Genomic DNA, 27,166 nt, shown 5'->3' on the forward strand with positions numbered 1-27,166 from the left:
CAGGCTCTGAGCTGTCAGCACAGAGCCTGACGTGGGGCTCAAACTCACGAACCATGAGATCATGACCTGAGCTGAAGCTGGACGCTTAACCAGCTGAGCCACCCAGGGGCCCCATGATCTCTCCTCTTTCATTCATGATTTTATTTATTTGGGTCCTTTCCTTTTTCTTTTTGATCAATCCAGCTAGTGGTTTATCAATGTTGTTAATTCTTTCAAAGATCCAGCTTCTGGTTTCATTGATCTGTTCTACTGTTGTTGTTTTTTAATTTCACTATCATTGATTTCTGCTTTAATCTTTATTATTTCCCTTTTTCTGCTGGTTTTGGGCTTTATTTGCTGTTCTTTTCCCAGCTCTTTTAAGTGTAAGGTTAGGTTCTATATTTCAGACCTTTCTTCCTTCTTTAGGACATCCTGGATTGCTATATACTTCCCTCTTATGACTGCTTTTGCTGCATCCCAGAGGTTTTGGACTGTAATGTTTTCATTTTCATTTGCTTCCATGTACTTTTTAATTTCCTCTCTAATTTCTTGGTTAATCTATTCACCCATTTATTCTTTAGTATGATGTTCTTTAGTTTCCAAGTGTTCATTGTCTTTCCATTTTTTTTCTTGTTGTTGATTTTGAGTTTCATAGCATTGTGATCTGAAAATATGCAAGGTATGATCTCGATTTTTTTTTACTTTTTGAGGGCTGATTTGTGACCCAGTATGTGATCTATTCTGGAGAATGTTCCATGTGCACTCAAGAAGAATGTGTATTCTGCTGCTTTAGGATGAAATGTTCTGACTATATCTGTTAAGTCCATCTGTCCAGTGTATCATTCAAAGCCATTGTTTCCTTGTCGATTTTCTGCTTAGATGATCTTGTCCATTGCTCTAAGTGGGGAGTTGAAGTCCCCTACTATGATGGTACTGTTATCAATGAGTTTCTTGTTTGTGATTAATTGATTTATATATTTGGGTGCTTCCATGTTGGCATAAATATTTACAATTGTTAGATCTTGTTGGATGACCCCTTAATTACGATATAATGTCCTTCCTCATTTCTTGTTACAGTCTTCATTTTAAAATCTAGTTTGTCTGATATAAGTATGGCTACTCTAGCTTTCTTTTGAATGATGATTTCCATCCCCTTACTTTCAATCTGCAGGTGCCTTTAGGTCTAAAATGAGTCTCTTGCAAGCAGCATATAGGTCTTGTTTTCTTATCTGTTCTGATACCCTATGTCTTTTAATTGGAGTATTTAGTCCATTGACACTTAGAGTGAGTACTGAGACATGAATTTAGCACAATTGTGTTGCCTTTTGAGTTGGTGTTTTCGGAGGTGTTCTCTGGTTCTTTCTAGACTTTGTTGCTTTTGGTCTGTTTTGTTTTGTTTTGTCTTTTCTCCAGTCAAAATATCCCCCTTAAAGTTTCTTGCAGGGCATTTAGTGGTCACAAACTCCTTTAGTTTGTGTTTGTCTGGGAAACTCTTTATCTCTCCTTCTATTTTGAATGACAGTCTTGCTGGATAAAGAATTCTTGACTGCATATTTTTCTGATTCATCATGTTGAATAAATCCTGCTACTCCTTTCTGGCCTGCCAAGTTTCTGGATAGGTCTGCTGTGAACATGATCTGTATTCCCTTATAGGTTAAGGACATTTTCTCCCTTGCTGCTTTCATAATTCTTTCCTTGTCTGTATATTTCATGAATTTGACTATGATTTGTTGTTTTTTTGTCGAATCTAATGGGAGTTTTCTGTGCTTCTTGGATTTTGATGTCTGTGTCTTTCTCCAGATTAGAAAGTCTTCCACTATAATTTGCTCACATAAACCTTCTGCCCCTTTTTCTCTCTCTTCATCTTCTGGGACTCTATGATTTAGATGTTATTCCTTTTTAATAAGTCACTGAGTTCTTTAAGTTTTGTATTGTGACATTTTGCCTTTGTTTCCCTCTTTTTTTTTCTTTCTTTTTTTTCAATATATGAAGTTTATTGTCAAATTGGTTTCCATACAACACCCAGTGCTCATCCAAAAAGGTGCCCTCCTCAATACCCATCCCTCTTTTTTTTTTCTGCTTCATTATTCTCCATAATTTTATCTTCTAAATCACCAATTCACTGTTCTGCCTCATCTATTCTTGCCTTCGTGGCATTCACCCGAGATTGCATCTTGGTGATAGCATTTTTAATTTCGTCCTGACTAGATTTTATTTCTTTAATCTCCACAGAAAAATATTCTATGCTTTTTTCAACCCCAGCTAGTATTATTATTGTGGTTCTAAATTCTAGTTCAGACATCTTGTTTATATGTATGTTGATTAAGCCCCTGTCTATCATTTCCTCCTGTTCTTTCTTTTGGGGTGAATTCCTTCATTTTGTCATTTTGAAGGAAGAAAAAATTAATAAAATTAAAAATTAAAATTAAAAAATTAAAAACAAAACAAAAAATCAAATAAAGAAAGCTAGATCCTAGGTGCATTTTGGTCTGGTTGTTAAAAGAAACTTGATAGAATAGAGAAAAAAGGGAAAGAAAAGAAAAAAAAGTAAGAAAAAATTTAAAAATGAAAAATATATATAATAAAATAGAATAAAATGAATAAAGAAAATGAAATAGAATAAAACATTTAAAAATAAAGTAATAAAAAATAAAATTTTCTCTTTTCTGTATCCAAGAATGGGGAAGAAAAGAAAGAAAGGGAAAAAAAGAAAAAATAAAACAATTTAAGCAAAAACAGAAGCAAAGAAAATGAACAGATAAAGGAACCAGAAAACAGAATGAAACCTAAAGAAGTTACATCCTGTTTTCTCTAGGACTGAAAGTATGAAGTCTTCTATAGTCTGTGCACTAAGCAGGTGGAGTGACTTGTGCTGGTCTTCTAGGGAATGTGCTTGGAGGGCGCAGTTGGTGGGGGGCTTGGTGTAAGGGCTCCATTATCCACCAGGTGGCACTGCTTAGCTTACTGGGGTGGGTCAGTGCGATGTGCATGCAGCTGTGTGGGAGAGGTGGAAATGGCTTCATCCAGCTCCCTAGTCTCTGGCACAGAAACTTTGCACTCTCACCGACCTTTGATCAAATATCTCTTCTTTGTCTCAGGCCTCTGTCCACTCCTCTCCTCCACCCCGTCCGTGTCCAAGCTGTTCACCTGCCAGGTAGCACCTCCCTCCAGAGTTTTATCTCAGATGGGGCTGTGTTGCAAAACCCCATGCTTCTGAGACCACTGTGGCTTGGACCTGTACCAATTCTCTGGGGGAAGGATCTTGCTGAGCAATGGCAGGGTGCCGGCTTGCCCCAGAAGAGTTTCTTGCAATCATGCAGTGGCAGAGGTTCAGAAATTATGGCAAATCACAACACACAGCCAGCGCCAGGTTTCACCACACTCTGGAGACTTTGTCCCAGTAGCGGCAAACATAGTGGCAAACATCTGCTAAGACCTTTGCCTGTGGGGAGGCCATATGCCTCTACCAAATGCACTCCAAACAGGGCAACCACTTCTCCCTGTGTGGCACATGGACCCCTCAGACTGCACTGCCTGCTTCTGGGAATTCATCCTGTTTCCTCACCAGAGCACCACTAGGCACTGAGCTCCAAAACTTCAGACTCTGTGCTCCACTGTTTATAAAATCCTGATGGTATTGAAACCCTCTCCTTGCTTCCCACCAATGGTTTTGGGGAACAGATTTCTTGTTCAGTCCCCTGCTAGTGTTTTCACTCTTACTCTCTCTTTCTTTCCAGCTACTTTCAGGGGAGTGCTTTTCTTGCACATCCCAATGCACCACAATCTCTCCCTTTCTCTCTTTCTGTCCTCTCTCCACAAAAACAGCTCTCTATCCTCTGTGGCTTTTCTCTCCCCCAGTTCACCTCTCCACACCATGTACCTGCTGAGTTCTGTGGCTCAAGTTATGCAGATTGTTGTGTTAATCCTCAGATTGATTTCCTAGGTATTCAAAATGGTTTGGTGCTGATCTGGCTGTGTTTCAGAGACAAGACAAACTCAGGGTCTCCATGCCGCTCCAACATCTTGACCATCTTCTAAAGGTGTACTTTTAAATGAATTTTTATTTTTTTAATTATTTTTAAAATATTTTTTAATTAATTAATTAATCAATTAATTATTAAAGAGAGAGACAGAGCGAGTGGGAGAGGGACAAAAAGAGACGGGGAGACAGAATTCGAAGCAGGCTCCAGGCTCTGAGCTCTCAGCACAGAGCCCAACGTGAGGCTCAAACTCACAAGCCATGAGATCATGAGCTGAGCCGAAGTCAGACACTCAACCGACTGAGCCACCCAGGCACCCCTAAATGAATTTAAAAAAAAAAAAACATTTAAATTCGTTGCCAACCATTTAAAAATTGCAGGCTCGTACATACAAATCCAATTTCTGGCTTCTCTTGGAAACTTGGAAGAGCTGGCTGCATGAAGTTGTTCATTCCTGCCTGGTAACAGTTGGCAGGAGCTGAAGTGGGTCAAGTAGGCTTTCTGATTTCACCCCAGATCCTGTCTCCACCACTACCTGCTTTCAAAAATTAGATTGTTATCATCAAACTTCTGTTCAAGTAGGAGGTGCTATGATTACTGGCAAACTTGGCTGCTCACATTGTATAGTGCAAATACCTCTGTATTGATTAAAGTGAAAAATATAAGAGAACCAGGAGCAATGTGGATAAATCTGATGTTCATTTGTGAAAGTGTAGAATCTGTATTTTCATTTTTCTTTAATTATAGTAGTCATTGAACAGAATCAGTGACCAAGTGTCTCATTTGAATGTATTTTCAGTTTGATTCTACACGTGAAGTTTGCATTCTGTGATATCACCACATTGTTACATGGACTTGGGCCAGTGTTTCTCCATCTTTGTTGAGCGTTGGAAGGAGATAGGAAGCTTGTGAAAAATATGCTTGGGCCCAACCCCGTGGATTCCGACTGGGTACGTTTGGGAAGGAGCCTATTTGTTCTTTGTATCAATTTTGCAGATGATTCTGATCCACTAAAATGCGAGAACCAACTTTGATCTAGGGCAAATATTCCTACTGTTTTGGTGAGGGGGGTGGTTCCTTGTTTTTGGAACTACTGCTTTTATGGAAGATGATTCTTAGAGAAGAAATACACACAAAGACATTTGCCTCTGAGAAACATTTATGGGTAAGTATTCCAGCAGTTTACAGGGCTTCTGCAGTGGAACAGCAAAGCCTGCAGTGGAACAGCATGTCAGTGCAGGTACACGTGTGAGACCTGACCTAGTCTACCGACCGTTTTGGTTGATTAACCATCTAGAAATGTCTGAAACTATGTTTTCAGTTTTACGTTGTCAGTTTTTCCCCCCCCATAAACATACAGAATTGAAGAACCATAGAATTTTAGAAGTAACCCAGTCTTCAGAAATCTAGATCACCTGCCCTGTTTTATAAGAGAGCCAACTGTTCAACCATCCAAGACCACACACAGTTGACGGTTGCACTGGGAACAGTGCTTAGATTTCTGAATTCCAGTCTAGTGTTCTTCCTAGCATTTCTGCTCACCTCAAAACAATATCCAAATATCCATGTGTATTATGTTGCATTCAAGAGAGCTGCTTTGTTAAATTAAAAGGTGTTATATGTGAGCTTTGGTGAAAATACAGAACAGTGAAAGTTTCTGAGATATAATATTTAAAACTATCAATTGGAATCAATTTTTTGGTAAATTTTTTATAAAAGGGAAACAAGTAAATCAAAGTCAGGGTGCAGAATAAATCTTACTATATGGCAAGCCACAGCCCGTCAGGATATGGAATTTGGAAACTGTTAGCTATAAAATGTCTTTGTGCTGGGGTACCTGGGTGGCTCAGTCGGGGAAGTGTCCAACTCTTGATTTTGGCTCAGGTCATGATCTCGGGCTCGTAAATTTGAGTCCTGCATCAGGCTCTATACTGACAGTGCTGAGTCTCCTTGGGATTCTATCTCTCATGCTCTCTCTCTCTCAAAATAAATAAACATTTAAAAAATAAAATTCTTTATTTTTTTATTTATGATTTTATTTTATTTTAGAGAGAGAGAGAGAGAGAGAGAGAGACAGAGCATGAGCGGGGAAGGGGCAGAGAGAGAGAGAGGAGACACAGAATCAGAAGCAGGCTCCAGGCTCTGAGCTGTCGGCACAGAGCCCGACACGGGGCTTGAAGCAACGGATGGTGAGATCATGACCTGAGCTGAAGTCAGACGCCCAACCGACCGAGCCACCCAGGCACCCCTTAAAAAAATAAATGAAATTCTTTAAAAAGTGTCCTTGTACTATTTATTAGGAAAATGCTCTCTTTGTGGTTATAATGATCCCACCCAATGGTCCAGACCATGCGATCGCACTGTTTGCAGGAACAGATGGACGGTGTTTGTGACTGGAGAGTCAAGTCTTGGTTTAGAGAATTTTAAAATATAAAACTACTTCCTTCCCAAGAGAAGTATTACATCACTGAGAGATAACCTTATAAGCGTTATAAATTCCCATTTTCTGGGGCGCCTGGGTGGCGCAGTCGGTTAAGCGTCCGACTTCAGCCAGGTCACGATCTCGCGGTCCGTGAGTTCGAGCCCCGCGTCAGGCTCTGGGCTGATGGCTCGGAGCCTGGAGCCTGTTTCCGATTCTGTGTCTCCCTCTCTCTCTGCCCCTCCCCCGTTCATGCTCTGTCTCTCTCTGTCCCAAAAATAAAATAAAAAATGTTGAAAAAAAAATTAAAAAAAAAAAAATAACTAAAAAAAAAAAAAAAATTCCCATTTTCTTTCTAGTTCAATAAATCTTTCCCCAAACCCACTAGTCTTTCCAAATTTACTCTGAAATTCTTTCCCTCTCCCTTAGAAAAGATGAAGCACAGCTGAAAATTTAAGGGGCACTTATATTTTTGTTATTATGAGCTATGTTGCACAACTCACAAAAAAAGTGAACTTGGAAGATGGGAGCCTCTGTGTTTTATGTTGCTGGCGGTGGAAGATTGATTTCTAAAAGGCCATGGGTGTACCTCCCACCCACCCCCGCCCCCATCCCAGCCTGTCCAACACTGAACCTTTGTATTCTCAACCTCAGGCACGCTGATCTCTGATGCCTCTGCCAAACTTTGGGCTCAGAGCTGGCAAATTGGCACCTAGGGGATCAATCTGACCGACAAAACTTGCTTTGTTTTGCTTAGACAATATTTCTAAAACATTTGAGCTAGGATTTACAAATTGGGAGGTTTCACATAAAAAATCTGGATTCTTGAGTTCTTGGGAAATATCAGAAAATCTAGGTCCATTCCCACTGTGATATTCAATAAGAAACCTAGGGCAGCTCAGTTGGTTAAGTGTCTTGACTCTTGATTTTGGTTCAGGTTATGATCTCTTGGTTTGTGAGTTGGAGCCCCGTGTCTGTCTCTGCCCTGACAGTGTGGAGCCTGTTTGGGATTCTCTCTCCCTTTCTCACTGCCCCTCCTCTGCTCATTCTTTCTCTCTCCCTCTCAAAATTAAATAAATAAACATTTAAAAAAATACTCAATAGTAGCTTAGGAGCTCCTGCCCCTTAAGCTGGCATCTACTCCCTGTCTCCTAACTACACTCTAGGAAATGTAGCTCAATAGAACATTCTATGTTGATCGAAATGTTCTGTAGCTGCCCTGTCCAACTGGATAGTAGCCTTTAGCCATGTGTGACTTGAGCACTTGAAATGTGGCTAGTGTGACTGAAGAATTGAATTTTGAATTTTATTTAATTTTTATTAATTTAAATTTAAATAGCCATATGTGGCTAGTGACGACCATTTTGGAATGAGTCTAGCTGGTTATTGCTGAGTAGAAGTGAATGTGCATCCAGATGTTCTGTTTTGTTTTGTTTTTTTTTTTTTTTTCCCAGAGCATCTGGGAACGAAGATTTTTAATGAAGTCTCTTCCATTTAAAATTTTGGCTCCATTTTAAAAATGTGAAAGCCAAATAACCACATTGATGGCATGAATCATGACCTATGACCACTCAGTGACGCCCCCTACTCATTGGATTAATAAATAGCCAAGGGCAAAAAGAAAAACACCTTGCACATCTGTCAGTGGAAATCAAGAGGCACAGTTAAAGTGTTATCATTGCTTTGAAATATAGCCTTACTTTCACAAATTAAAGATGGTTAAAATTTTGTCAGTGGCAAAGATTATGTACATCCTGTTCTATAAAAGCATTTAACAAGTGATGTTTAGGCTGAGACAAAGGACAAAGAGAAGGTAGGTCTTCAAATGAAAGAGAATAGCAAAAGGGTAAAGACCCAGAGGCAAGAGAGGTGTAGTTGGTTGGGAACCTAAAGAAGCTTCATGTGTCTGTTGTGTCCAATATGGTACCCACTAGCCACATGTGGCTATTTAAATTTAAATGAAATTTCCTCAACATCACTCATCATCAGGGAAATACAAGTCAAAACCACAATGAGATACCACCTTAACACCTGTCAAGATGACTAACATTAACAACTCAGGCAACAACAAATATTGGCGAGGGTGTGGAGAAGGAGGATCTCTTTTGCATTGTTGGTGGGAATGCAAGCTGGAGCAGCCACTCTGAAAAACAGTATGGAGGTTCCTCAAAAAACTAAAAATAGAACTACTCTACAACCCAGCAATTGCACTACTAGGCATTTATCCATGGGAGGCAGCTGTGCTGTTTCAAAGGGACACATGCACCCCCATGTTTATAGTAGCACTATCAACAATAGCCAAAGTATGGAAAGAACCCAAATGTCCATTGATGGATGAATGGATGAAGAAGATGTGGTATACATATACAATGGAGTATTACTCAGCAATCTAGAAGAATGAAATCTTGCCATTTGCAACTATGTGGATGGAACTGGAGGCTATTATGCTAAGTGAAATTAGAGAAAGACAAAAATCATATGACTTCATTCATCTGAGGACTTTAAGATTAACATAGGGAAGGGAAACAAATATAACATAAAAACAGGGAGGGGGACAAAACATAAAAGACTGAAATATGGAGAAAAAACTGAGGGTTACTAGAGGAGTTGTGGGAGGGGGGTTGGGCTAAATGGGTAAGGGGCACTAAGGAATCTACTCCTGAAATCATTGTTGCACTATATGCTAACTAACTTGGGTGTAAATTTTAAAAAATAAAATCAAAATAAAATAAAATAAAGCAGAAAAAATAAATAAATTTAAATGAAATTTCAAAAATTAAAAATTCAGTTTCTCAGTCACATTAACCACATTTCAAGTGATCAATAGCCATGTATGGCTAGTGGCTGCCATACTGGACCTTCAAGGTATAGATAGAGCCTATATATCATTGCACAAAGGTCTATTAGCCAGTAGTAGAGCTTAGAGACTGGAGAAAGAGAGCCTAGAGAGATACTCGGGGACAAGGCCATGAGGTGACAAAGGGGCCAGTGTACCACATTAGGAAGTTTAGGCATGGAGCTGAAGACTATCTTTTAGGAAGGTCATTCTGCTGTTGTGTGGAACATGAATTGGAAGGATTCACAAAAGTGGATGGTAGAACCCTGTTAAGAGGCTGTGGTGGTGCAGGCAAGAGATCAGGATGCCCCAGCAGCCAGACATTATCCATTTATCTACTACCACATCCTGCTTGGCCCAGGACTTAGAGGTCAGTCAATACTTACAGTGAGTGCCAGGTATAGATTACTCACTGGGAATAGTTCTAATTCTACAGGCGAGAGACTGAGGTTCTAGTGGTTAAATAAATCAATCCCACAGACCACACAGCTAGTAAGTCTGACAACTGTGATTCTATCCAAATCCTGAGATTTTTTTGTATTTTGATTTTTCTCTCTCTACAATATTCCCAGCAACTTCCTCCCACACCCAGTGAGTCCCTTTCTCCAACTGCATCTGTACCACTTCCTCTTCCTTTTAAGATAAGAATTATATTTCAGAGCATTTTTTTTTCCTCATAGCTTCTTCTATTCCAAATTAAGGGTAATCACAGCTGGTTGGTTCAATGCCAGAACCCAACCTGGATAAAAGTCCTTTGTGTGTGATGATATTAAATGTGTGAGCTTTTATAAAAATATGTGTGCCTTTGAGGAATTCTTCAGACATCTGGGGAATTTAAACTAGTAATTTATAATAGATTTCCTTGACTAGCATGATAATTCCCTAATGAAAAGAGTGGGGCTTTACTTCAAACTGTATGCAGCAGTGGAAAGAAACTTAGTAGCTGAGACTTTGAAATTCTCAAGCTGCTAGGTACGAATTTACTGATTTGCTTTGCTCTTTTTTCATTTGTTTTTCAGTAAATAAGACATTAAAATGTCACAAAACTTTATTTTCCCTTTTAGGGTAACTTTATTTTGATGTAATTTCAAACTTACAGAAAAGTTATTTGAATAGTACAAAGAACTTCTGTGTGTCCTTCACCTAGATTGACTGATTGTTACAATTTTGCTGCATTTTCTTGACATTTGCTCTCTCAACACACACACACACACACACACACACACACACACACACACATTATTTTTTGAACCACTTAAGAATAAGCTTCAGACATAGTGCTGCTTTATCCCTAAATATTTTAGTGTGCAGTTTCTAAGGCAAGAACATTTTCTTACATAATCACAGTAAAATGATCAAAAGAGGATATTTAACACTGGTATAGTATTATTATTTAACCCAGAGTATCTAAATCATAGGATTATTCAAATTTCATCAGTTAGCCCATTAATGTCCTTTACAGCTGTTTACAACTCCTTTCCCACACCCTGTGCAGAATCTAATCCAGGATTATGCATTGCATTGCGTTGTTACATTTCTTAAGTCTCCTTATAATTAGAACAATTCCTCATACTTTCTGACTTTCATGACATTTGTATTTTTGAATAGAATAAATAACAATAGTGATAGATAATGTATAGTATAAACCTATACATAATGTATTGAGTATATATAGATTATAGTCTGTAACCTATACATGAATATATAATCTATACTCTATATAATACTTTATATGAAATATCTACTATGTAATACATACATGAATATACTCATGAATTCTTACCTACTATTATCTATTGGGAAGAGGTCTTCAAATGAGAGGGAACAGCAAGAGCAAAGACCCAGAGGTGAGAGAGAGGACATACTTGGTTGAGACCCTAGAGAAATTTTACATATCTGCTCTAATTATGTCAGCCATATTGGATATCAATAAATATAATCTATTATGTAGATTATAGATGATATTATAATTCATGAGTCCATACTAATAAATATATACAAACATAAATAAGACGGAAAGCTATTCTTTCAGTAAAATGATGACAGAACTAGAGAATGACCATTTCGCAACCATTATAATAATGAAGAATTCAGGCAAGGATTATCAATGGATACAAAAGCTAGTAGATGAAAGTTTGAAGAAAACGATATTTACAAAGCTTGGAAATATTGTCCCACAAATCACTTACTGATTAGAAAGGAAAGGACGGTAACTGGCTGATAGCATTTTAGCCAAACAGTCAAAATTAACATCGTCAATGATAGGACAAACTATCAACACGTGCCTCTGTTATGCTGCACAAGGACACAACTTTTATGTTGTATTCTTGTTAAAAATACATCTATTCATGAGAAAACAAACTCAAACAGGGATATTCTACATATAAAATGTTTGCTTTTTAAAGAGAAGCCTTCTCAAAGCAAGGGTTGCATCGAGTTACATTATCAAACAATACCACTAGATGTCACTGTAGTTTTGCAAGTTGCACAAGTTCGATCTGCGTTAGCAAATCTAAATTCCTTTGTGGCCTGCCTTCTCACTTTGACACCATTGTGGACTGGACACATCTTGCCAATTCCAACACATATAGCTTTTGAGAAGGCTACAAATTAAATAATGGCAAAGCAGTGGTGGACGTGGCAACAGGCTTAGATGAAAGCTTGGCTCTGCCATTACAAACTGTGATGACAGTTCCTGGCAAACCGTGCCCTCTCGGTCTTGGTCTCCTCCTGTAAAATGAGGGGATTTGGATTGCTAGCTCCGACTCACCTCTAACTCTAACAGTCTGTGATTTTAAGCTAATTTTTCTTAACTGAAGTCATTTCAGGGACATTATAACATTTTTGCCCAACTTCATTGAACCCATTACTGATTTTCTGTTTTTGCACCCAGTACTCTAATTTATCTAATGTTTGTCCTTAAGTTGACTCGGTTTTTAAAAATGTAAATAAAGAAAATAATTTATAGGCCGATTACAAATGGAAACCAGTTCACTTGCCATAAATAGAGTAACCACAAAAATAGATGTAATAAAAACAACATAATGTAGTTAAATTTGAGTAGATGTTATTGTCTGCCTAAGGCTCAGAGCCTGTAATCTGCTCTGTTTTTCCTTTTTAAAGGGAGTTTTGGAGGTGTTAAAGAGAAATTGAAGACAGACTAGCCCTGAGACTTCCCTCTTGATGTAAGCAAAAGAATTGAGACTGATGGATCCGTATTATTTAATTTTGTATCTGTGAACCAACCACAATACTTCATACACCATCTAAAATCAGTCCAAGATTCCATAAGCTGTTCTAAGTTTCTTTCTTCCTTCCCTCCTTCCTTCCTTCCTTCCTTCCTTCCTTCCTTTCTTTCTTTCAACTCTTGATTCTTTCAACTCTTGATTCTTCAATTTTCTAATAGACCATAAAGAGTCTGATTAGAAATCATACATTATTGTTTTTTCAATCTGTATTTAAGCTTTCATTTTATGTTGATATTCCTTTCCATTTAGTATTGGTTTAGCTTCCTTTTTGTGTTTATTTAAATTTGCTTTTATAGTCAGTCTTCTTCCATTTGAAACACTCACTCCCTTTTTAACAGAGGAGATGATATATACTCCTCTGCTGTCAATGTCGAAGCAATTATATGCCACCAAATGGCTTGTGATTTGGCATCTTCTCCTGATAAAGGCTTATGATAGATAGGATGTGGCAGAGGTCAGGAATTCTGCTGAGTACAACCTGAGGGTATGCTTCAAATTGCTTGAGCTTTATCCAAATCCCCTAGGACACAATCAGAAAACTGGTCCCCTTCAATTTTGGTACAGAGCTTTCTTCTTCATTCTTCACAGAGATTCAGAGTGAAGACGTCTAAAGCTGAGCCATCTAATTGCACGTTTTACTCCCTAGCATTAGTGTGGCCCTTTCCTGCTTTGTATAATCAGTTATAATTACTAATTTGCTGGCCACAATTAGCATAGGGAGTTTTATAGGAGCACAGACAATTTCTTAGCTACCCAATGTTACTAAATAATTTAAAAAGGGAAGACAAAGAATTTCTATCAAATGTGTTTTGTTTTCTTAATGCTGGTGCTGCCATTAAGAAAAACCATTATAAGGTAAAGAAATAAGGAAATTCATAAAGATCAATCTACCAGCTATTTCCCGCATTACAAAAGTTATTTTTTTGTGATTTAATTTTCTTGCTGAGGTGAATTTAATCTGCCATTAGAAGCCCAAAAGCTGAGGGGTCAGTTTCAACGGAACAGAATGCTTTTTGTCTTACCTGAAACACTGCTCTTATCTGCAAAAAAACCCCAAAAAACTAGGGGGATTGCTTTTCAGAAGAAATTTTCATAAAGAAGTTGATTTTGAATCAATAGAAACTTTTTTCTATGCCAAATTTAGTAGAACTATATACTCTTACCACCTACCCACTCCAATTCAGAGTAAAAATATGCTTTTTTCCCCTCAGTGTTCATTACTATACCTAAGCTGAGATCCAAACCACAGTGAGCAGACATTAGAAGATTTCCCAATATATATAAGATACACTACATATAGGAATGACAATCAGATATATGAAGTATGGTTATTTTCTGGCAAGAGAGTTACTTGAATCCTGTTAGAGAATTCTTCAGGTTTCCTTTAGCCCTGTTTGTTCCTGGTGCTGATTAATGTTTATGATTCCATTATCCTCTTTATGTTTACAGATTCCTGCTCCCCGCAACATTCACTCAATTATTTTATTATGTGTTGACATCATTCTCAATGGAATGGATGATGGTATTCTGGCAGAGTCTCCTTCCAAATTTTGCTGAGTGTCACTAGTAAGTGTACTTTGAGCCAGTTTCTGGAACTATATCCCCAAGGCTGCAAATTATACTTTATTTCATTGTCTTAAAGTGTCTACAGCCAACATATCTGTTTGAGATACCAAGTCAAGTATTGTCTCCCCAGCACATCTGTAACTATTGATTCCTTTGAGAGAGGTTTAATTCTATTTGTGCTTATCTTAGAACCACAGCATCAAAAGAGACTTTAAAGATCACCTCATCCCATCGGGTGCCCGGGTCCCCACCATATCAGCCTTCTGTGGTGCAAGTAATAGAAACCAACTCTGTGTAAGTTAAACAAAAAAAGGTATTTATTCTATCAATACAGATGGCTCATAGAATTAAAAAAAAAACCTGAAGAACCGGCTAAGAGGAGTTAGAACCCATATTGACTCTGGGGAGCTAGGTGCTGGGTGCTGACAATGTCTTTAAGTATTACCCACTGGTGACCTCAGGGGTATTATTTTAGGGGGTTTTAATGTCCCCTCGCCAACCCTCAGTCTGGGTAGTAGAGATTCCTTATATTTATTCAAAATGCTATGTACAAGTAGTTTAAAATTGTCTCCCCAAACTTGCCCTCAACCAGATTGCCACCCCATCCTTTCTACACAGAAATGATAAGCCTGCCACTTATAATAGGTACCTTTTCATGTTCTACAATTTATATGACTGGAATCCTAAAATGTTTACTCTTTTTTGTATGTGATTTCTTTGATGTTTCATAATTACTTTGAGATCCATCAATGATATTCTATGAGTTAGCCTTTTTTTTTTTTTTTTTTTGGCTGAGTAATGTTCTTTGGATCTACTGCTATTAGTTTATCCATTCATCTGTTTATGAACATTTGAGTTATTTCCCTTTTTTGATGATGGAAAATAAAGCAGGATAAATATTTGTGTATAATTATTAATTGGGGGAAAAGGCTTTTTTTTCTGCCTCAAAGGGAATCTTTGTTAATCATGTGTGCTTCACACATGCTCTTTTTTAAGAAACCCAACTTTCTAGAGAAACGCATTCCTCAAGACTGGCTGCAGCTTCCCATCATGAGTCTTGTATTAAAAGAAAACCACAGTGGTACAATTTGTTTTTGTTATGTTGCCTTCTAAATAAACTCTTTTTTAATTTTTTTAAAGTTTGCTTATTTATTTTGAGAGAGAGAGAGAGCTAGGGAGAGAGCATGTGAGTGGGAAAGGGGCAGAGAGAGAGAGAGAGAGAGAGAGAGAGGAAGAGAGAGTATCCCAAGCAGACTCCGCGCTGTCAGAACAGAGCCCGACTCGGGGCTTGAATTCATGAATAGTGAGATCATGCCCTGAGTCGAAATCAAGAGTCAGTTGGTGGCTTAACTGAGCCACCCCGGAGCCTCTAAATAAACTTTTTTTTGTTTAAAAACTCTGGTTCGTCTTTCCTTAAATGTTACATAAACAGATATAAAAAAGACAACAAATTGGAGTTTATGTTTACAAAAACACTGTAAGTACGAACAGTTCTATATCGCAAACGTATTATGCCATCAGTTCAGTCTGAAATTGGTTACCTGGTACACGAATGTGAAAAAGACACACAAACATGTTCTAAGATTTAATCCGCATCTTCCTTTCTACAAAAGAAAATTGTGATTTGGGGTCGTAACCAGCATGCCCATCCAAAGTCATTCATAAAGGCTGGGCGGCCCTTTGTCATTTTGTTTCCTTTTGTCAGTTTTAACCCTGCACCATGGTTTGCCTTACGTAAAAGGCAAAGAAACATTTTACTGAAATAGATGACATCCTACAGCCAACATTCCTGAAATTGAAATGCTTTTCCAAAAAAGAAGAGTTGCAGAATTGCTTTCACATGTTACACAGTTAAAATGATGATTGTTAAAAATGCTGCGGGGAGGTGCCTGGGTGGCTCAGTTGGTTAAGTGTCCAACTTCAGCTCAGGTCATGATCTCATGGTTGATGGGTTTGAGCCCCACATCGGGCTCTGCACTGACAGTTCAGAGCCTGGAGACTGCTTCGGATTCTGTGTCTCCCTCTCTGTCCCTCCCCCACTCGCGCTCTGTCTCTGTCTCCTGAAAACAAATAAATGTTAAAAAAAAATGCTGCTGGCCCCTGCAGCCTCACTGCAAAGTATGATCAGTCTACTTTGAGTCTTGCCTTCCCTGGAGCAGAATTGAGCCTCCCTTGGTTTGCAGCCCCTCACTCTACTTCCTTGAGTTCCTCCAAAGCAAATCCTTCAGATGATGGATGTCAGCTTGCAAGTTCCTCTCATGTCACTTTCTCCTTCTCCAGACTTTTCAGAGCTCTGAACTTATTGTCTTCTCTCCGTGGGAGGCACTTGCTCCGCATCTTTATATGGGCCTCTCCTTGTTCTTCAGTTCTTGGCTCATATGTCATCTCCTCCGAGAGACCTGCTCTGACCAATCAGGCTCATGGCCCTCATCTTCATTGCCTCCCTCTACCCACCACCCTGGTTTTCATACTCTTTATTGCAATCTGAAAGTATCTTTTTGGGGGACTTAACTTTTTGCTATCTTCCCACTAAACTGTGAGCCCCATAAGGATAGAGACCGTATCTGTCTTTCTATTACTATATACTCGTTGTCTGGAACAGTGTCTTTTACACTAAAGTTGCTCAATAAATATTTATTGAATAAATTAACAAATTAATGGTATGTTTTATACAAGTTTTATTGTAAAGTAGAGCATACATAAAGAAACATGCATAAAACTGTATATATTCTTTAGGGAATGGTTATAGAGTGACGTTTGTTAACTACCATCCAAGTCAAGGACTAGAATAGTAGTGGCCTCCTAGAAACTCTCCTTGTACTCCATGTATCCATTCCCAGCCACAACCTAGAGGTAACTATTATCCTCATTTATATGATAATCATTTACCTACTTTTCTTCATAGTATTACCACTTATACGCTTATCCCTAAACCAGGTAGTTTAGTTTTACCTGTACTTAGAAATAAATATGTAGAATTATTATATTGGATGTACTTTTCTGCACCTTAGTTATTTCATTCAAAATTATGTTTTTATTTTTTTAATTTTTATTTTTTTTAAATTTTAATGTTTATTTATTTTTGAGAGAGTGAGAGAGAGAGGGAGAGAGAGAGAAAATGTGAGTGGGGGAGGGGCAGAGAGAGAGGGAGACACAGAATCCAAAGCGGGCTCCAGGCTTCAAGCTGTCAGCATAGAGCCTGATGCAGGGCTCGAACCCACAAACCATGAGATCATGCCCTGAGCCAAAGTTGGACGCCTAACCGACTGAGCCACCCAGGTGCCCCTCAAGATTATATTTTTAGACTTCCAACTTCTGACATGGTGGAGTGAGAAGGTTGACAAATCTTGTCCTAAAAAACAACTATTAAGCTGGTCAAAAGTTCAAAGACAACAATGTCAGTGCTTTGGAAATTGATCAGAAGCATAGCACACACTGATGAAATCTCATGAACTTTGGGTGAGAACAATATGAATCTGTGACATTGTTGCCTGAGCTGCTCCCACCCCATCGCGGAGCCCCAGTTCTGTGATGGCAGTTCACTGTGGGTGGGCCAGGCCATGAAAGTCAGTAACATTGTTGCTGCCTCCAGATCTGCAGCACTGTCCATTAAAGTGGCAGCCTCTTGCCAAGCAGACAGGGAGAGCCTAAGGTCCTGTTTGGGGCAAGCAATGGTCTAGCAGCCTGCCAAGGATTTAACAGTAATGTCCAGATGCGAGACAGCCATAGGGGCAGAATGCATGTTTTTTCCACGTGCACGTGTAACGTTCTCCAGAATAGATCATACAGTGAACCACAAAACAAATCTCAATACGTTTTATTTTATTTTTATGTTTTCATTTTAATTAAGTTTTTAACTTTAATTCCAGTAGAGTTAACATACAGTGCTATAATTAGTTTCAGGTGTATGATGTAGTGATTCAACAATTCCATACAGTATTCAGTGCTCATCATGAGAAGTGTGCTCTCAATCTCCAGCCCATATTTCACCCCTCACGATTCCCACCCACCTCCCCTCTGGTAACTATCAGTTTGCTCTCCAGAGTTAAGCGTTTCTTTCTTGGTTTGTCTCTTTTTTTCCCCCTTTGTTTTGTTTCTTAAATTCCATATGAGTGAAATCATATGGCATTGGTCTTTAACTTATTTTGCTTAGGGTATATTCTTTAGCTCCATCCATGTCATTCTAAATGGCAAGATTTCATTCTTTTTATGGCTGAATAGTGTATATATATATATATATATATATATATAATGGAATATAAATATATACATAATGGAATATATATATATGTATATATATCCTGTGATGTTCCTTTCTCATGCTGTTCTTGTTAGGTTTTGGTATCAATATTATTTTTAATCTTCAGTATTCATAGTAATTATTCAATTCATTTTCTTCTATTAGTTTGGAAATAATATACTCTAGTTCTACAATTTTCATGGTCACATTATTTATGTGTTGGATTATGTCCACCCCCCACCCCACCCCCCAATCGTATGGAAGTCCTAACCCCTGCTACCTGTGAGTGTGACCTGATTTGCAAATAGGATCTTGAAGATGTATTAAAGTTAAGATGAAGTCATTAGAGCGGGTGCTGATGCAGTATGGCTGGTGTCTGTACAAGAAGGGGAGACAGAAACTCACAGGAGAGAGATGGCCATGGGAAGGCAGAGGTGGAGATCGGAGGTACTTATGCCACAACCCTGGAGCTGCCAAGGAAAGATTCTGAAGGCAAGAGCCTTCAGTGGGTGCTTGGCCCTGCCAACATCTGGATTTGGGACTTCTAGCCTTCAGAACTGTGAGAAAGTAAATTTCTGTTGTTTCCAGCCAGTTAGCGTGTGATGGTTTGTTATGGCAGCCCTTCCAATCGAATCCACCTTACAAATCACAACCTGCATAATTAACGTATCCGAGTCTGGACGTCATGAGAACCTCTACCCTCTCCTGCACAGACAGCACAAGGAAACTGAACACCAGAACCTTTCATTCCCTTCTCCGTTTCCCCTAGTTCAACTCCCATGCTGCTGTTGTCTAATACCTTAAATTAATCCTGTTTCCCCCACCAGAAATTGTCATTACATTTCATGCAGTCTATGCTTATTTTATTCCACCGCATTCTCTACTACCTTTGCTTTGCTAACTTTCTTGCATCTCAGATCTTTTCCCCAGTACCATTGTCTTTCTGCCTGAAGCACAGCGACAGAGTTCCTGCAGTGAGAACCTGCTGGTGATAAACCCTCTCAGGTTTAGCTGGGTTTTCACTGGGTGCAGATTTTGTTTGACAATTGGTTTCATTTGATACATGGAAGATACCAGTATACTGTCTTCTGCCTTCCGTTCTTGCTGTGGGAAAAACAGCTAGCTGTTAGGGGCCAGTCTAATTGCCATGCTCTTTCTTAAAGGTAACTTGTGTTTTTTTCTCCGGCTACTTGAGGTTTATGTCTTTGCCTTTGTTCTTTTGCAATTTTACTATCATGCCTCTAGTTGCAGATTTTTTTCGCTCAGCCCCTCACCCTCTCCCTTCCTTCTATTTTATTGATATAGAATTGACTTAAACACTATAAATTTAAGTGTATATATAGCATGATGACTTGGCATTCCTGTGTATCAGGAAGTGGTTTCCACAGTAAGTTTGCTGAACATCCATCTCCTCATGTAATTAAAAAAAATGTTTCCTTTGTGATGAGAACTTCTAGGATTTACTCTCTTAGCAGATTAAAGGAAATTATTTTTGGGGGGTTCCCTAGATCTTTTTGATCTGTAGATTAATGTGTTTCTTCAGTTCTGGAAAATTCCAGTGATTTTCTCCTCAAACATTTCCTCTGCTTCATTCTCTCTCTCTTTTCCTTCTAAGGCCTTGATCAAATGTATGTTACATTTCTCACTATATCCTCCTTGTGTCTCACTCTCTCTTTATTTACTGTTCTATGTTTCATCCTGGATAGTGTATTCTAATTCATATCCAGTATATTATATTGTATATAATTTATATGGACAATTAAATATAATTTTATACCTAAAACCCTTCTAGTTTATCAGTTCATTACTTCTCCTTATGTTTTATCCAATCTGCTGTTAAGCCCATTCACTGAGTATTTAACATTTGTTTATTTTACTATTTATTTATAAAAACTCTGGTTTTCGAATTTGCTGTGACAATTCTCATAGTTTCCTACAATATAATCCATTTTTGATAATATACCTGTTTCCTGCAGATGTTATCAGTTTGTCATTTGTTTCTTTAAGCATGGTAATTTTGGTGGTATTTCAGTCCGCCTGACACTTTTCCAAGTCTGGACAGGGTGCTGGTATGTTTCTGCTTTCTATTGGTTCTGCTGCATTTTGTTACATTGTGTTTCCTTGTGTTTCTGCTAATCTTTGTTTGCTTGCCTTCCTTCCTTTGTAAAGTTATTTGTAGGGGTAACCAAGGCCTGGCATCGATAGACCTGCCCCTGAGATGCTTTGGGTTTGCTCCGCGAGGTACCTGGGTACACTACCAGCTGGGTATCACCTTGCACCGTTTCACAGATTGAGATTACCTGGCCAGCTCAAACTGTGAGAATCTGAGTGTAAAGCCTCCTGAGGGCCAGTCGGGGGCCCAAAGTCTCCTGGTTTGGGGCAAGGTGGGATGGGTTTACAGTAACTTTGCCCTGTCGTTGATGATGCATCTCTTTGAAATCCAAGCTTAATGTCAAGGGGTCTTCTAAAAACTTCCCACCTTGGATGGGCTTTGGGCCCTGACCATGGCTGCCCTCCCGTCGTGTAGTCGCCGTGCAGAAGCCGGAGGTATCAGGAACCAGAAATGCTTTGGGGCATAAGTGCTTTGGTGTCCAATGCTTTACTAATCTCTCTGCTTACAGGTTTTTCGTCAAAAACTGGCCTGGAAACTCCCCACTGTTGCTGCGACACCTCAGTTGTGTTTTTCTTTTGCAGGAGATTCAAAAACTTTTTAAACCAGTGGTGGGGGTGGTGAGGGAAGTGTTGATCTGAATGACAGCTGTTGTGATTGGAAAATGAAAGCTCAACGATATTTTTAGTCTCTCCCATCCAGTGGTCTCTCCAGAGCATAGTGAAATTTGAATGTGCAAGTGCGCGTGAAGGACTATTCACTACACACATGGCCATGGACTAGCACAAAGGAAAATGAAGAGAAAATGAACTTCGTTTAGATTTTTTACCTAATTCCAAGTGTTTAAGACTGTGTTTCAAGTCTTTACTAAACATCGGCCCGCACATCTCCAGGCTGTCTGATTTTCACAAATCCTAATGCAAGAAGGTGAGCTTATAGAGTCTTTTTAAGTGTTCACATATTATTTATTGGAGATAAAATAGATACATTTCAACAGGTGATTAGATTTGTGACTAGAAGCCTTCAAAGACACACAAAAAATGCACAATTGCTCTTGTTTATTGGGAATGGAGGTTATATTACATATTTGAAAAACATCAATGTTTTCTCATACATGCCCTTAGGCAAGGTTAATGAAATAGAATCTTTTCATTAAGATGGTTAAAAATAACTGTGGTATTAAGACTAAGACTACTGTGAAGACTGAACATTTTTTTTTTTTAGCCCAAACTATACAATATTTTGGTCTGAAGATGTAAGGATACTATTACTGTCCTAAGCTTACCTATTATGAAGTTTAAAATCCTTACAAACAATTGCAAGTGCCATCTTTCCTACTGATGTGGCCCACACAGTTCAAGTACTGTATGCTTTTCAAAGGGTATAGTCCATCATGCCAGAAAATACTTTCTTTTTCTTACTTATAAAACACACATGCTCATGCCATTCAATTTTAGAGTGTAAATACTGAGTTGATTGTTCTTTATTTTATTTTATTTTATTTTATTTTTTTAATTTTTTTTTTAACATTTATTTATTTTTGAGACAGAGAGAGACAGAGCATGAACGGGGGAGGGTCAGAGAGAGGGAGACACAGAATCTGAAACAGGCTCCAGGCTCTGAGCTGTCAGCACAGAGCCGGACGCAGGGCTCGAACTCACGGACCACGAGATCATGACCTGAGCCAAAGTCAGCCGGTTAACCGACTGAGCCACCCAGGCGCCCCTATTTTTTGTTTTTAAGTGAAGTAAGAATGATGAGGTAAGAGTAATGGCCGTAAAGTACATATCATAGAAATGCTGTTCCCTCTCCTTGCGGTTTCCAACAGCGATAATGAAGTCAAAGTAGGGCACTGGGTGGATGTCATGTGGGCATTTTCAGGGCCCAGGGAAGCAGTGTTAAGCAACAAGCACTTCTTTCCTCAGATTGTGCAAGAAGCCGGACAGATTCTGCCCCTTCTGATTCCATAGCCCTTAGATGACCCACCTCAAATTCTAGAGGCTTGAGGTTCTGACTGACCCTTGAGTAGCTGACTCAAGTCATCTTGGGTGAGTCTTCCATATTGGTTTTTCACATATACTCAAAGGGGGAAAGCATAGCTCTGTTCAGAGTCAGCACAGCAGAGTAGCGAGGGGAGCAATGTGGCCTGAAGGGGTGGCCGAGGATTGAATGTTGACTTCACCACTTACTGCCTTTTGAACTTAGACAAGCTCTCTCACCTCTCTGAACCTCAGTTTCCTCATTTGTTTGAGCAGAATAATGACTATTTCCACTTCACAGACTTGCTGTGAGGAATAAATGAGATCGTAAATGGAAAGCATTTAAATTGGCATTGACATATAAAAATACTCAATAAATGTTTGATAGTAATATTCAGACTTGAGAAATATTTTGCACAGGTTTGGTTAACCCACCTGAGGAGAGTAATATTCTTGAGAGAGAGTTTTGAATGTAGTTCAGAAATAATTAAATGCCTTTCTTGATTGAAATAGAAAGGCAATTAAGACAATGAAGCATTTTTCTTTGTGTTATCTAGGACATATTTTTCTCATTTTCCTTGTGTAATGGGAAAATTTGAAATACATACAGAATGGTGGCAAATTACTCATCTTGAGGTTAATTGTTCCCCAACAAATACATGTCAAGTAGGGAAGGTGGATAAGATTCCAGAGGCTTCAGAATCCAAATCTTGATAGTGTGACATTTGGGATTCAGGTGGGCCTAGCTTTTGGATATTGCCAGAATATGACATTGGAAAAGTTCTTTAACCCTTTTGGGTCTCAGGCTCCCTGATTATAAATTAGGAGTAAAGACACCAAATTACACTGACAGACTACAAAGTAGCTGAGTAATAACCCAAAGCTGACTTTGTAACACATTCCAGAGACTTAATGTAAGACAGAGCAATCTATTTACATACAGTGAACCAAGGAACCAAGCTCTATTCACTTTGCCCAAGCAAACTGTTTCCCAAATGTGTGTCTTTGGCTATCTGGAAGGCAGCACAAAACAATTCAGATATGCATCTAGGAATTAGGTGGTAGGATGGAGAGAGGTGACAGCAACAACTTGGAATGTCATAAACATTGCATGATATGCGTGCTTCATGCATACAATTATTTATCTGATTGTGTTTTAATTGTCCCACTAACAAGTATTGGGAAGATTTTATGACAAATGAATAAGCCTGTCTTCAAAGGAATGTAAGGAAGAAGGGGAAATCTAATATTTATAAAAATCCATCTTTGTGACCAGGTATTTTTTCTGTTGATTTGAAACCTCAGGAGCATCCTGAATTAAATCCGGACCTGGCTTCTGTACGTGGAGGGCAAGGAAAAACCGAAGAAAGAGGAAGACCACTCTTGGTAGGTGGTGGCATTCTTGGATTTCTGGTGGCAGACTTAATAAGCAAGGGAACTTACACATGAGGCTCATCTTGGCAGGTAACAAGACAGGTAAATCTCTGCACGTGCCCGCCAGAATCTTAAAAGTTTATATAGAGACCTTAATTGGGTTCAGTCACATATACTGTCCAGATGGTCTCAACAGCACACTGTTCTCTTAAAGCTGCATCTTTGAAAACAGTGTCCACTGTGGAATGCTATGCAAAATGTGCATCTGAAGTGCAGGGGAGGGGAGGAGGAGCCAATTGCCCAGGTTCAGATCGTTGGGTCAACCTGAGGTCATGTCCCCTCGATAACCTCCTCCAACAGTATTGGAGTAAGCTAATGCTGAAACAACCCTAGAATCTCAATGACTTAACATAAGAGAAGTTTATTTCTTGCTTGTATAAAGTTTATTTCCCCATGCAGTCATTTAGGGGCTAGAATCCTTCTACGTTGTGATTCTGACATATCCTAGAGCAGGGTCAGCAATCTATGACTCATGGACCAAATTTGATCTAGAGTTTTTATAAATTTTTTCTTTGTAAATAAAGTTTTATTGAGACACAGCCACACCGATTCATCATGTATCACCTGTGCTTTGTAGCTGCTCTCACACTAAGGTAGTTGCAACAGGCTCATGAATTATAAAATATTGCCTATCAGGATCTTGACAGAAAACCTTTGCTAAGCCTGCCCTAGCATTGGAATATCACCTTGGATTTTCTGATTAGTCCGCAGAGGGGGAGGAAGAGGAGTGCAAGACTGTGTGGGAGGTTTTTATGAACTATATCTGAAAATGGCTTCCATCAATCCCACCTACTTTTCGTTCGCCAGAACTCAGTCATATAGCCAAAGCAGCTGCTAGGGATGTTGAGAAATGCAGTCTAGCAATGGCCCAGGAGTAAGACATACAGCAGTTCTCCACAGACCAACTCTGCACTAGAGTCTTCTAGTCACTCTTTCCTCTTTGTTCCTAGAAACAAATGTTTAAATACAGTTATGTCATTACAGATAAGTCATTTCAATTGTAGTCTTAAAAAGTTAAGCACAGTTAGACTTATCTGGATAATTACCTTAAAACTGAATTACTGACACAATGTTCCCAAATTTTAGTTTGTGTTTATTGGTGCCAACAGTGGTTCCTAATCGTCATAGGCTGATAAAAACTGGGCAGAGGTGGATTTGACACTGAAATGACTCCTTTAAACTTGTCCTACACCATATGAATTAAGGAACACTTTGTGGTAGTTTAAAATAAAAAAGTTTAAAAAGTGGTAGAAGGATTGAGACATTACACAGGGCATAATTATATAGACAGACCACTTCTAAAAGAACCTACTTTATTGAACTCAGAAACAACCATGTGGACATTTAAGTGACAATTTAGTTTCCACAAAACGTTATCCAGCTCATTTTATTATAGTTCATTTATAAATCTTTGGTTTTGTGCAGTTTCTCTTTTTCATGAACTTTGTAATTTGGTTTCATGGTTGTTTAAATGCTATCTGCATAAAGAATGTGGCCCTAGTTTTATGCTTGTGCATATTTAAGTAAGATAGTAAAATTAGTTTAAGTAAAAACATGAGAGATCCAGAAGAATATTTTCTTTCTTAAAGATATGTGTATATAATGCAAGTTTATAGGAGTCCACTCAACAGAGAGAGCTCTCTTTCACAAAACACTTATATTTGAATTAGGAAACTATATCAGTCAGGACAGGCTATGCAAAGCTGCCATAACAAAGAAGCCCCAAGTCCTAGTGGCTTAAACCACCTGCGTACATTAAATGTGTTGCATATTGCTAAAGAATTCTGTTCATCGTGATCCTGACAGCAGGACCCAAACTGATGGAGCTGTTCTCAGTAACACCTCTGGTTGAGGGGAGCAAGTACTCTGGGGGTTCTCTTACCTTTAAGTAAATGCTCTGGCTCAACGAAGTCAGATGACCACACTAACTTCAAAGAGAGGGCCAGAGAAGAGAGAAACCAGGAATTGGTTGACAGAAGTAAGTAAGGTAGCAGACAGCTTTCTTAATTTCATAGGCAGTGTGGCTCCTGGGTTACAGTCAAGCCCCACTGCTTGCTAGCCACATGCCACGGGCAAATCAAAACCTCAGCTCCTCTGTGAAATAGGGGAGAAATGTCAGTTGGCATGGTTCATTGAGCGGAATCAAGGCAATAACTCTTTGTCAACCATAAATTATTATCCAAATGAAGGTAATAGTATTGTTTCTGGCAATCAGTCATACCACATTAAGAATAAAGAATAATTAGCAATGATTTCACTCCACAGCATTTGTCACACAATCAATATTTTGTCTCAAAAGTTTCCTGAAAATTCACAAGAAATTTCCTTAGGTAGTCTGATAATGAAACCTGAAGAAAATACCTCTCAAAAGGAAAGAAAGAAAAAGATAAAGAAAAAAAGAAAGAAGAAGAAAAAGAAAAAGAAAAAGAAAAATTTCCCTCTTGACTAGAAAGTGACAAACCATTTTACATGGCCCCAAATCTATATGGCCCACTCTTCTAGCAGATTCCAACATTAAAAAAATTTGAGGTGGAAGAGAAGAAGCACTATCTATCTTGCCCAAGAAGCAGTTGTTTTAAGTTGGGCTCAGCATGAAAAATTTAAAATGTTTCACAAAATAATGCTGAGGATAGAAACACAAGAAGATTCTATACTGTAGCATGGACTCCTGAAACTGATAATCACCCGAATATCTCAGAATTCCAGCTGATTAGAACTGGATGGCATCCTGAAGATTATCTGGTCTCCTACTCTTATTTTCCAGATGATGAAAGTAAGGTCTAGAAAAGTTAAATAACTTGCCATAGGTCATGTTCCTTAAATACAAGTTGATTAGCCAAATATTTTTCCCCTTCACCATCCTGAAATTATGGACCGAAGGAAATTAAACACTGAAGGAAGACATGTTTATCTGTCCCCTCGTATAATCGCTGACAAAATCTCTTTGAATCACAGCCTATGGCACACCCTTCATTGTGAATATGCAAGCAGGCAGCAAGCCCCCAAGAAATTCCTGTGGAGATCTAACAATGACTCTGAGATTCTTTTTCAGTGCTTCTAAAATTCAGTTGTTGTTTTCCATTTCAGAGTTTTCTAAATGATGTTTTGACCCATAGGAGATGTATGAATTGAGTAAGAAAACGAGATACAGGCTTCTAACTGAATAATTGCATTATCTGATTATTTAATTAGATGTGGAAGTCTTACACTCTAGGAGAAGAATTTCCACATTGTCCACAAAAAAAAGGAAGAAAGAAAAAGAAAGAAGGAAAGAGAGAGAAGGAGGGAACGAGGGAGGGAGGGAGGAAGGAAAAAAGAAAAAAAGGAAGGAAGAAAAAGAAATGTGAGCTTCCTTCCTAGGCATATTAGTCAGGA

The 27,166-nt window shown here is 38.7% G+C and overlaps 1 long non-coding RNA gene across 1 annotated transcript; it reads left to right on the forward strand.

Annotated features, from left to right (window-relative positions):
* Nucleotides 1–649: 649 nt before the first annotated feature.
* Nucleotides 650–4,987, forward strand: LOC125934486 (uncharacterized). The gene is made up of 2 exons (XR_007461436.1): nt 650–4,019; nt 4,759–4,987. It is a non-coding gene; the product is annotated as an uncharacterized LOC125934486 (long non-coding RNA).
* Nucleotides 4,988–27,166: the final 22,179 nt, after the last annotated feature.

The sequence above is a fragment of the Panthera uncia genome (genome assembly GCF_023721935.1).
Source record: "Panthera uncia isolate 11264 chromosome A1 unlocalized genomic scaffold, Puncia_PCG_1.0 HiC_scaffold_17, whole genome shotgun sequence".
NCBI classification, from domain to species: Eukaryota; Metazoa; Chordata; class Mammalia; order Carnivora; family Felidae; genus Panthera; species Panthera uncia.